Below are 13,063 nucleotides of genomic sequence, written 5' to 3' on the forward strand. Positions count from 1 at the left end.
TCCCTGTGTGTGTGCGTGTGTGTATCTCCCTGTGTGTGTGCGTGTGTGTATCTCCCTGTGTGTGTGCGTGTGTGTATCTCCCTGTGTGTGTGCGTGTTTGTGTATCTCCCTGTGTGTGTGTGTGTGTGTATGTCCCTGTGTGTGTGTGTGTGTGTATGTCCCTGTGTGTGTGCGTGTTTGTGTATCTCCCTGTGTGTGTGCGTGTGTGTATCTCCTTGTGTGTGTGTGTGTATGTGTGTGTATCTCCTTGTGTGTGTGTGTGTGTGTGTATCTCCCTGTGTGTGTGCGTGTGTGTATCTCCCTGTGTGTGTGCGTGTGTGTATCTCCCTGTGTGTGTGCGTGTGTGTATCTCCCTGTGTGTGTGCGTGTTTGTGTATCTCCCTGTGTGTGTGCGTGCTGGGAGGCTGTACGGACATTAGGAGCTAATGTCCACCAGCTCGTCACCCCAGTAGGGGGGGTGGTCTGATTAATGTGTCACGCTCGTCTAATAAAGAGGAAGACAGCCAGCGAGCCCCTCTGCAGACGCAGCACTGGCAGAGAGCTGCAGCGTCCTGGGGCCACAGCCCGGCTGGCCAGAGATCACTCTCATTTTTAATGGATGCCTGTCACCACCCTCATCTCATGACATTTCTCAAAATGTCAGAGCAGTGTGATGTTGACTCACTCCTGCTGCTTTGCTGTCGCTCCTATAAAGACACACGTACACATGTACACACACATACACACACACACGTACACACACACACACACACGTACACACACACACACACACATGCAAACACACACACACACACATATACACACATACACACGCACACACACGCACACACTCACACACTATGCTTAATGGACAAGGCTGTGCTCAAATTGCTGGAGCAGCCTGCCGTATCGTGAAGCTGGGTTTTTAGCCATTTATTGCGTCTCAATAATTCCTGACAGAAGAAACGGATGAAGCCGATTTGAGCCTCGCTCCTGCCGGACGGCTGACTGAGCCGCGGTGAGCGACAGCTTCAGCGCTAACAAAACTAAACTCCCCTGTTACAATCGAGCAGAGATTGAGAAGTTTCGCGCTGACAGAACAGCCTGAATATCTTCCATTAGGCCCTGCGCCGCTACAGTACATTACGGACACCGACCAATCCTCCGTCCACATCGTTTACTGCCCGTGGATTCCAATCCCCAAGGTGGGGGTAGGGTGGTGCGGTGGTGGAGGGAGTGTGTATGTGTGTGGAGGGGGTGGGGGGGGGGGGGTCCAGTCCCTGGACTCCAATTATAGAAACACACAATCTCCCAGGCCCTCTCCTTTAACTGCACCACGTCCAAACTCCCGCCAATGCAGAGGGGCTAGACCAGCTCCAGTTCCCCCACAGGATTATAGCAGAAGGGATAAATGAGGAGTGGAGTCTCGACAGCACACGCACAGGCATGAATGCTGCAAGCAGACCCTCAGACTGCTGGGTCCCACCATTCCCCATGCCACAGCGGGCCACGCCCCCACCTCCTGTTCACCCCTCCCACTGGAAACGGATGGAGGTGCGAGGAGAGTGATTAGGCTTTGGCAGTTACCCACAATGCCCCGGGGATGATTGGCAGATTAAGCCCCCCTCCCCCCCCCCCATCCCCATCCTCCCAACCCCCCCTGGCCATCGCCTGGGGGATAGTGAGCGCAGGCCAGCACAAAGCATATGCAATCCCCTCACAAGGCCAGCAGTCCACTTCAATTAGGAGGCCCGCTTCGCTCCCATTGGCCGGCTCCGAGGGGCATTCGAAAAGAAAATCCCACAATCCCCGGCTCGTTCTTCTCCCCAAGGCGGAAAAAAAAAAAAAAAAAAAATCAATTCCGCATCCCGTATCATCATTAAAGTTTCAACGGGGTCATTTACAGAGTAAACAATCCCGAAAAGCATCCATCTGCATGTAGCCCTCTCCGTCGGCCTCAGCCAATCAGAACATCAGCCCGCTGCAGGGTTGCTACGTCCGCTCAGTTCCGAGACGCCCGCGCCATACATCAGCAGCCAGACGCAGAATTAATTTGATCTGTTATGAGCGGGGACTCGCGCGCTATTCTTCACAAACCGAAGCGCTCCCAAACCCAATAAACCCGTCGGCCAATTTGTATTAAGCGCGTAAATGAAGTTACACGCCTTCTAATGCGCGTTTTTTTTTTCCGGGCGTCCCGCTCGCCGTGGTCATCCGTCTCTCGATCTGGGGAGTCCCCCCCTCCCGGGCCCTCGCTAACGCATCATTTGCGCTTTTAATTCTAAATAAATATTCAGCGCCGGGCGGAGGCTGGTATTTAATTACGGACGGGCATCTTCCCGCCGCTATCGCGCTAAAAACTCGCAGACCGTCCCTCTCCCCCTCCCCGACGACGGCGGTAATTTCCAGCGCCCCGCGCATAAATATTCAGATCTGCCCCCCCCCCCCCCCCACCCGACTATGACAAATGGCGCCGGCGTTCTCGCTGAAAGGTTTATGTTTCGGATCTCTTGTTGGGATTCGCGGCAGTCATCTGTCAATCTGTCTGTTTCCCATCTCTCCCCCTTCCCCCCTCCCCCCCGCGTGAGGCAATCTGTCACGGGCTCGCGGAAAACGTGCGAGCCGGGCTGCTCCCGCGAAAGCAAACGCAAACGCAGTAATCTCATCCCTTCAGCCATTTTCAGGCTTTCCGTCTTATTTCACCCCCCTAAACAACGAATGACAATGTTACGGCACCATCCGATCGTCCTTTCCATTTTAACCCGCCGCTCGTCGATATTAACGTTAAACTGAAACGCACTGGCCACCCAACCAGCGTTTCTTGTAACATGGTAACAGACAGCACTCACAATGACGAGCACAGACTGAGCATGCCTGCTTTTCAGAAGTAACAAATCTGGCAACCTTAGCTCAGGCACAGCCTAGCCTAGCCGGACCGAGACACAGGGAGCTCGGTTAGCGCGCTACAGCCTGGCTTCGCGGGTATTCCAAGAAAGCTTCTCCCCGACTTCCTCCGTTCCTCGGCTCGGCCTGAAGCAGTTCGGCCTCCCTCCGGACCGACAGACGGACGGACGGACGGACAGGCGGACGCCCGTCCGCAGGCAGACGGACGCGCAGGTTAGAGGGGAACACGAGCAGGCGCTGAGAGGGGCCGGCTGCCGATCGATCCCGCCTCCTCCTCGTCGCCCGGGCGTTTAGCGGGGAGGACAGATGGACCGCCCCCCCCCCCCCCCCCCCCCCCCCCCGGGCCCGCCCCGGCGGCCACATGGACACGCTTCGCCCCCGTCGCGTTTCGCGCCACCACACCCCGCCCCCGTTAAAAAAAAAAGGGCCCTCCTGTAGCGAATCGCGTCCAGCCATTCCCACACGCCAGCCAATGTGCCCACGCACAGGCACAGAGCCTCCTGCAGGCCGACAGTCAGCAGCCCGGCAGCCTGCTGAGAACCTCTCGCACGACCATGGGGCCACGGAAGAGGGCTGTACATTGAGCACGGTACTATTGGATGTATTGACCATGTCAGTGTTTGTCCTGTGGACTTCCGTATCATAATTCGACACTGAGAACGAACAGCATTTTTAAAACACATGTCAGTAGTTCTAAGCACTTCAGACTGGAGAGGGAACTCGCCTCGGCACGAAGCACCAACATAACTCTCTGCTGATTGTCGTAGGCTGATAATTAGAGAAATATGAAATCGTGTGCTCGCTGTATGGGAGGCTGGCATATTGTATTTGATTAACAGCTTCTCCTACACACCCATGGTTGATTTAATTGCGAATAATGCGCTTTTGTGGGATTTAGGGAGTTGTATCATTTTTAATGAAAAAGGACGTGACCGTGAAGTAAGGAGGTTCTGCTCTGGGCTTTATTTTCGGTCTGTCGCTCCGCTGTTTCTTGCTGCAGCGTGTTCTCAAGGCGTCGCGTTTCCCAGCACTGGCTGTTCCCCACATTCCTCCCCGTCCCTGACCCCTCGCTTGGACCAGTGTGCCTTCCCCCTGACCCTCACCGTGACAGACACGTACAGAACGACCGCACTTCAACAGGACATTCAGCGTTCGTGTTCAATCAAACCTGGGATCGATACCATCGGTCTTATTGAGTGAAAGGCTCGCCATTCGGATTGACAGCAGCGATTTCAAAATCTGTATGGAAGCCAATTAAATTCTTCATTGTACGTGACTTCACTGTCAGCAATGACAGAGAGAAAATCAACAGCTTCCCATTATTCAGAGTAACCCGCAAGCTCTAGATTGACCATTAATAAGTGGTAAGTGTGAAATGGTAGCATGCCCTTTGGGTGTGCGGACCCTAGGTGTGAAGCTGGGGTAGCATCTTCTCCATCCTCTCCACACGATGTGGTGTAACTGCAGTGGTGTGTACAGGGACAGCTGTTCTCAGACCAGCGATAGCTGTCCCAGAGAAACAGAGCTCAAGGACGGTAGCTGATCCTGATTCAGTGGCGTCTGTTCTGGAGCTGTTGAGCTCACGAACAGTAGCTGATCCCAGTTCAGCCGAGCCTGCCCTGGCGTTACTGAGCACAGAGAAAGTCGCTGATCCCAGTTCAGTTCTGCCTGCCAAGGTGCTACTAAGCACAGCTGTTGTGGGGGACGGGCCCCCACATTAGGACCCCTCCCAACAAAGAGGAGGTGGGAAAGATGCTTGGAGCAACACAGAGGCTGGACATCTGTCCCGCTCTAAAATCTCCCCCATCATCATTGTCTCATCGTCTCCGGAACCTTCCAGCATCAGAGGCCCCAGTGTGAATAATGAGAGCCGAGCTGGGCTGGCAGCACAGGGTCACCCGGCCCAACGGCTGCTGCCGCAGGGACTCAAGCCCCGCCCACCTCTCTGAATTAATGCCTCTTTACTCCTCCCCTGTGTGTACGTGTGTGTGTGTGTGTGTGTGTGTGTGTCTGTGTGTGTGTGTGTGCGTGTGTGTGTGTGTGCGTGGGTGTGTGTGTGTGTGTGTGTGTGTGAGTGTGTGTGTGTGCGTGTGCGTATGTGTGTGTGCATGTGCATGCGTGTCTGTGTGTGTGTGTACATGTGTGAGTGTGGGTGTGTGTATGTGCGTGTGTGTGTGTGTGTGCGTGTGCCTGCATTTGTCTTTGTTGGGTGCTCATTATATCTCCTGTCTGTCTCATTTGGACTTCACCTGGGCCCAGTCAGGACAGCTGGGGATGCCTCTTCTGCCCACAGACTAACTGTGGAGTCACAGACAGCCTTTAATGTCTGGAGGATGGAGGGCATCTGGCTCAAACATTATGATGACAGTGCCTGAAGAAATAATGTCCCAGAGGGTGTGGCTGGCAGACCGCACGTACTGACCCAGCACCATTAAGGCTGCCCTCGGGCAAAATGTTCGGTTGCTATCGGTTTCTATTTAAAAAATCGTAAGATTACTCAGGAATATTCATCACATTGCCACATAAGTACTTACAATGCACTTGTATAAGCACTTGTGTCAGTTGTATAAGTTAACCCTTGATACAGACAGTCACATGACACGCAGAAGAAGAACTGAGGGTAGAGCATGAATAATTTCTCTCTGAGAGTCGCCGATCGCTCCAGGCAATCCGGGACATACAGTCGTGCTCTTTCCAGCTTCCGAAGACAGGCCATTACCCTCCCCTCCGCCTGACCCGCTGCAGCAGGTTCCCCGCGCGGATCTGGCGGTGAAACCAAACGGAACCGCGCGGCGTAACCGTGGCCCGGCGGAGGCCCGTGACGACCGCGAGCGTCCTCGCCGCGCGCCTCGTTAGCGCCGGAGAGAGCGATGGCTCCCGCGTCGTCGAGGTGCGTCATCTCAAGGCCTTTCGCGGCTCGTAAACGTCCCATCTGCGCGGCGTCCCGCGCCCCGCCGGCAGGGAAGAACCAGGCGTTTGGCAGGGAGGCTGATTGAAAGTAATAAATTACTCCCCTCGCCTGACGGGACCAGGCTCACGTGCGGGGGACGGGGTTTGGCCTCGTTAACCGCCCCTGACGAGCCGCGGGTGGGTGCGCCTGTGCGATAGGTTGGGGGGGGGGGCTGTCCGCCTCTGGGCTCCTTGGCAACCGGCCCAGCAACCAGAAGCTTAAGGGAGGGTTGTCTGAACCCCATATGCCCCCCTGCTTGAAGCCCTGCCCCGCCAGCTACTCCCTGGTTGCGCACCTGCTTCACACTACCTCCCCCCCACACCCCCACACCCCCCCCGCGAAAGGCTCTCGTACTTCAAAAGCAGCACGGTGTCAGAGTTTAAACAAAAGGGAAAAACACGGGGAGCCGGGCTGTCAGTATTCCCCCCACGCACCGGCTCCCTCCCACAGCCAGGCTTTGACATGCTAAACCGCTAAGCCGCCGCGCGGGCAGATAGCGCCCGCCCTGGCACGGGCCCACCACGCTGGCACGGGCCCACCACGCTGGCACGGGCTCCTCCCACTCCTCCATTCAGGAGCGCGCGCCTACCCCGAACGCCACGCCCCCGACGACCTGTCAGAAACAATTACCCAAACATCCTCATTAGGGCAGTCCTGGTCAGTGCCAGGCCTTGCTTAATCCCCGCGCCTTCCCTGCCACTGGTAGCTCTCCTCTGCGGAAGGGAGACAGTCACATGACCACACCCACCTTCCTGAATCACATTCGGGTCCGACGGCTCCCTGCAGGAAGACGCCGGTGAGCGCTAACAAGCTGCCTGGCTGGCGTCTACGCTCCAAGTCACTCAGGAACCTCTTCCCTCTTCCTCTGTTTCTCTCGCTCTTACTCTCTCTCCCTCCCCCTCTTCTCTACCGCTCCGCCTCGCTCGTTCCCCCCCGCCGCTGTGACAGCCTCGTTGGAGGAGCCGAACGGGACGCACCCCGCAAGCGGGGACGCAGAAGATTAAAACGCAGCCCGCATACACATGCAGTCAGCTGCCTGCAAACGCCAGCGCGCACCAAAGAGTAATCCCGCAATATGCCGAGGAGCAATAAAGCAAAATGTCCTTCCATCTGTCCAATGCCAGTGCGTGCGTGTGTGTGTGTGTGTGTGTGTGTGTGTGTGTGTGTTGTGCATGGATCTGACCTATAAATAATAAGACTTTTAGCCCAACTCCAAGGACACATCTGGTCAAATTGAAGGGCTCCATATGGTCAGGTGTTGGGTTGCACTTCTTCAAGTACTACTACGACGTCAATGGGCCAGCATTAAAATAGAAACACAATGATATCAGGGTGAGAAAACGGCACCTTCTTTTGCTTTCCGTGTTTTAAAAAAACCGTGAGCACCGTAGGAAATGGCTGACACAGATGACAGAGAGTGCAATACCTTAAGTTTTAAAAAAGCTGGTTGGTAAGAGGAGATGGCGTAGAGAGTTCCCCGAGCGTTTTGGAGGGAAACGGAGAGCAGCGGTGTTGGGGTGGGTGCGTTTCTGTGTGGTGCGCCTCCGCACCTTCGCTTGCCGATTTGTGGGGAGACGTCGGGCGCCCCCGCGGCAGTCCAAAACAGATCGATGGGGAACAAAGAAGTGGGGGGCGGACAGGGGCGGGGGCAACCTGTGCCTCCCCCCTCCCCCCTCCCCCCAGCACTAACGGCAGGGCCGGGGGGCGGTCAGTGCCCTTGCTTTTGTTCACTCCAGCTCCGAGTGGAACAACAATAAGCCCGTTACAGAGGCGGTGTAATCTGCCGCCTGTGGCCAAGCACTGCTGAAGATAGCCGAGACGAGGTCTGTGGAACAAGGGGGATTAATCTAATCTGGCTCTGGTTTACATGCAACACGGTTAAGGTGCAGTACCCGGTCACGAATCTGTGTGGCCAAACGTAAAAAGGGCAACAGCCAAATATCGTTCCCCTGAAGCTCCCCGCAACTAGCCTTAAAATAATAATTAAACCAGCATTTATGCTTAAGCCCTGTTCACCGTATTCACAGGGAAAATGCACAGAGGGTTACAGATGGAGCTGGGATTACAGAAAGCTTCATAACAGAGAATCGAGCACTCTGCAGTACTGGGGGGGGGGGGGTCTTAATATGGGTTGAGACCTACAGGCTGCGCCATTATCATCTGGTTAAATGTTATTTATGATAAGTCCAATCTGCTCAGTGTTAAATTAAACAGCTAAGTTTTACCATGTTTTATAAATCATTACCACTGAATATACTGCAAGCCTCTCAATGCGTGTTCAGCCCTGTAAAGGAATTTTAAGAGCTATAAAAATGAGTACATGCATAAAGTATACAGCATACATCTTATTTTAAATACCTGTTTGGTCTGTCCAACTGCCAAAAGGCAAAATGAGTAAAATACTACCTGTATTAATGTGCCGTTGTAGCAGATACACTCACATTCAAAACTACAAGGACCCTAATGCAATTTAGGAAACTGGACACATTCCTATCATCGAAAGATGATAAAATCATGCAAATGTTATGCTGTTAATACTGCTGTGTGACAGGCCTGAGTTCCTGTTAACCCGGAGACTTATCTGTGCACTTCACAGTGGTAAAGCAGAGGTAATGAGGGCTGGAATGGCATAATTTTATCTGCCAAGAGCAAGCAACCAAAGGTATCAAAGCCCTGCATTAGACTCCTCTGAATTATCTCTGCCCAGAAATGGACATGGTATCTTGTGCAGACATCTTCTTTCTTTCTTTTCTTAAAAAATGAGTCATATTTGTATTCTGCGTTTGTCACGCTTGGTGCTAATCCCCAGTGCTGAGACTGATAGTGGTCGTGCGGCTTTGAATGGACCACAGTCTCACTCTCAGGCAAACACCTAACGGGCAGCTAGGATGCCCAGCCCTGCTGTATCAGTGGCCTCTATGAGCAAGGAGCTAAGGAGGAAGGGAAGGTCTGTCTGTCTGTCTCTGAGTCACACTGCTTCTCTGCCTCTCTGTCTCTCTGTCTCCCTGTCTCTCCATCTCACTGTCTGTCTCTCTGTCTCACTGTATCTGTCTCCCTGTCTCTCTGCCTCTCTGTCTCTCTGTCTCCCTGCATCTCTGCCTCTCTGTCTGTCTGTCTCCCTGTCTCTGTCTCTCTGTCTCACTGTCTCCCTGCATCTCTGTCTCTGTCTGTCTGTCTCCCTGTCTCTCTGTGTCCCTGCTGCTCTGTCTCACTGCTGCTCTGTCCTGCTGTTGCTGTGGCAGCAAGAAGAACAGGTCTGTCTCAGTGTCTGATGAAATGAGACGAATCAGGTCGTACCTGTATCCCACCAGATATGCATTTCGTGTGCCAACCTCCCTAGCGTGCACACAGACACACACATACACACACACACACGCATGCACGCACGCACACACACACATGCGCACACACATACATACACACAAAAAATGTGCATAAATTTAAAGCCTTCAGCTTTTACAGAGCGCTAAGCAATTCAGATTCAGTAACCACAGAAATAAAATTACATAATTATATTACATCATCACATTATGTCAAACATAACATCGGTGCCATAAACATGAACCGACACGACATGATGCCATTATGACAAACAGGACATGACAGGAAACCATTGCCACAGGCGTAAAATCATCACACACAAGGATTTTAAGTACGCTCAAAGATTTTGACATCCACAGTGAAGGGTGTTTTGTTGGGTGGCACGCTGGCAAATGCCTGCGTCCTTAGAAGGACAGATTAGAGTGCTCTACTGATGCAAGCTCGAGCGAAGTGCTTCACCCGATTTCCATAAATATGGACTGATAGCGCTGTAAAAAGGGCACGTCCGTGTAACGTTCTCCCCGCAGGAGCCTCTCCCAATCAGGTAAATGCTGCACAGCCGGGCGGAGGGCTCCGTCTGTTTCACTGCCATCGCAGTTGGGCTGCAGTGACGCACGCAGGTGATAGCGCGAGCGTTAGCCGCTCCGGCGCTGTGGCGCTTCGTGCGCCCGCTGCTATTTCGGGACTCCGGTCCTCCCTCGCGCCGCCGCTACGGCGGGACCGGCGCCAGGGCCTTGCGTCAGCGTTCCGCCGAATAAGAAGCTCCGGCTCCAGCTCCTCTCCCGCGTCCCGGGCGAGTCTCGTCCAATAGGAAGCTGCCGTCTCTTAAGCGCTATAAACGGCTCTCGGCCGCGGGGCGGAGACGCGGGCGCCGCGGGCTGGCGCGGGCGCCGCTGGTCGCTAGCGTAGCGTAGCGCGAGGCGGACGGGGCCGGTGAGGGAACGGGTTAAAGGCCGGCTGTGGAACACAGGGCCGAGGCGGAGGGCGCGGCGGCGAGGCGGACTGGCACGCTGGCGCGCCGCCCTGGCACGACGAGGCCTGGGCGTAGCTACACCGCCCTGGCACAAACAGATTCCCCCCCTCCCACATCCCACCCGCCCCCCACCGCCACGGTGCCAAACTGAGCACATGCGTGAGGCTGACAAACACTTATTCAGAGCAGCCAGGAATATGCATCACTCTGTTTCTCTCTCTCTCTCTCGCTCTCTCTCTCTCTCTCTTTCACTCTCTCAGTCTCTCCCTCTCTCTCTCCTACTATCTCTCTCTCTCTCTCTCTCTCTCTGACTGTTTCTCACAATTTCAATTCAATTTAATTTCAAATTCTTTATTGGTAGGACACATTTCAATGTGTGTTTCCAAAGCTTGACAAAAACATATACAATGCAGATAAGCTGCTATACAATTTGTGTTTCTTTCTCTTGCCAACACACACGCGCACACACGCGCACACACATAGACACACACACACACACTTTCCCTGCCCTGCTAGCTCTCTCCACCGCACACACATCTGAGTGATTTGTGTGTTTACTCCTCTGCAGTTTATACAGAGACGCCTTTTATTTCATTTCATTTTTTTATTACTGACAGCCAGCAAGACTATAAAGAAACACTCCGGATGTGTGTAAAAGGCTGGGATTCGTCCAGGGATGAACCCATGACCCAATCAGATTGCTACCGACACATTTGTGTGTTTGCTCAGAAGTCTGTTTCACAACCTGAGATTAAAAATTCAAAAGCTTTTCACATCCATAACTTCACATCAAAGTACTGTACTGTATGTCTCCATGCAACACATTTCTGAAATAACTGATACTTATTCGACAATTATTTTTCCTTTCATTTTTTAATAAATATATTTGTTATCAGATCTATAGCACCCCTGGGAGGGAGATGAGGCAGTTCTGGGCATGCACCGGTGTCTGCCGCCTGAAGAGACAGAGAGCGCACCCACACCAACACAAAATCGAATAAACAAACACCTTCACCCCTCGTGGGTTTCGGGCGAAAGCAATAAACTCAAACAACAAACTAAAACAAAAAAGACAAAAGTACGCCAAACTGGGCGATGACTTTGCAGCTCGTTTCTTGTTTGCTTTTCAGCAAACCAGCTCCTCCTGCTTTTCAGCAGCCATTTTCTTCCTTTCTGTGCTCTGAGAAACAAGCAAAGACACTCAAAGCAAACTCGCGCTCTCTCGGTGTGAGCTCCCGGTCACGACTCCAAACTGCGGAGAGGAACACGCCTTTAAGCACCTGGGCTGGTTAGTTAACGCAGCCCAGGTGCGTGTGCTCTCTCCACCAGTCTGCGCTTCCGAGACAAACCCGTTTCTCCCAGACTGAATGCTACACACTGCAATGTCTTCTCAGTCCTTTATATTACCGTGTTCATATGCGCACCTATGACTGAGATTTAGACTGTCCCCTGGCAATACCTTAGCACCCCAGCGCCACACTACTTCAATGATTTTACAAAACAAATATTGGGCAAATGTTAAAATTTGACACCTGCTTGGGAAGGAAGGACAAAAAATATTTTTTGTTTCCCCAGTGTTCATGGTGGCTGTTGGGAGGCAAAAACAGATGGAAGAGAACAGAAATCTCCTTTAATCCCCCTGAACAGCACAAAAACCCACAACATTCCCCCCACCCAGAGGACTGAGGGGCAGACAGAGGGACGTTCCCAAATGGTCAGCTGACTTGGCAAGTAAAGCACACATTTACAGAATTTGGCCAGAATTACAGAAAAATCTGTGCTTTAAATATTGCACACAGACTGGGACAAACTAAAACATTTGGCTGGATGTATCCCAGTGTTTAAAAATCAAAACTACAGCAGCTGTTGATCTGTTAGTCATACACACTCAAAACTACGGCTGAAAGTTTCAAATTCACCACATGGCCAAAAGTATATGGACACCCCGAACATCCCACCCATATGTGCTGGTTGAACATCTCATTCCAAAACCATGGGCATTAATATGGAGCTGGACCCCCCTTTGCTGCTGTAACAGCCTCCGTTCTTCTGGGAAGGCTTTCCAATAGATTTTGGAGCATGGCTGCGTTGATTCACTTCCATTCAGAGGTTGATCACTGATTGGGCGGTTAGGCCAGGCTCACAGTCAGCATTCCAATACATCCAAAAGGTGTTAGATGGGGCTGAGGTCAGGGTTCTGTGCAGACCAGTCAAGTTCTTTCACACCAAACTCGGCGAACCACTTCTTCATGGATGTCGCTTTGTGCATGGGGGCATTGTCATGGTGAAACAGGAAAGGGCCTTCTCCGCTGCCATAAAGTTGGAACAATACAATTATCTAGAATGTCATTGTAGACGGAAGCATTACAATTTCCCTTCGCTGGCACCACGGAGCCGAGCCACACACCATAAAAACAGCCCCAGACAATTATTTCTCCTCCGCCAAACTTCACAGTCTGCACCATGCGCTCGGGCAGGTCGCGTTCTCCTGGCATTCGCCAAACTCAGATCCACCTGTCACGCCTGTCAGAGTGCAACGGCGGTGTGCTTTACACCACTCCGGTCGACACTGGGCATTGCGCACGGTGATCTTAGGCTTCCGGGCGGCTGCCTGGCCGGGGAAACCCACTTCACGAAGCTCCCGACAGTCCTCCTCGTTTTGACGTGGCTTGCAGGGGCAGCCGTGAAGTCGGGAGCGAGCGCTGCAGCCGAGGACAGACGATGTTTACGTGCTGTGTGCTTCAGCACGCGGGGGTCCTGTCCTGGGAACTGAGCTGGTTTTGCTCCGGTACTTTCCCGCTTCACAACGACAGCACTTACAGTCGACGGGGGCAGCTCTGGCAGGGCAGGAATTTGACAAACTGACTTGTTGGAAAGGTGGCATCCTACTACAGTCCCACATTGAAAGTCACTGAGCTCTTCAGTACGACCCATTC

General features: G+C 53.0%; 1 protein-coding gene across 1 annotated transcript in view; it reads right to left on the minus strand.

Moving 5' to 3' along the window:
- The window catches only part of LOC118208890 (roundabout homolog 2-like), a 73,966-nt gene that overhangs the window by 39,154 nt on the left and 21,749 nt on the right, over positions 1-13,063 (minus strand). The gene's annotated exons all lie outside the window — the stretch shown is intronic.

The sequence above is a fragment of the Anguilla anguilla genome, chromosome 12 (assembly GCF_013347855.1).
Source record: "Anguilla anguilla isolate fAngAng1 chromosome 12, fAngAng1.pri, whole genome shotgun sequence".
NCBI lineage: Eukaryota > Metazoa > Chordata > Actinopteri > Anguilliformes > Anguillidae > Anguilla > Anguilla anguilla.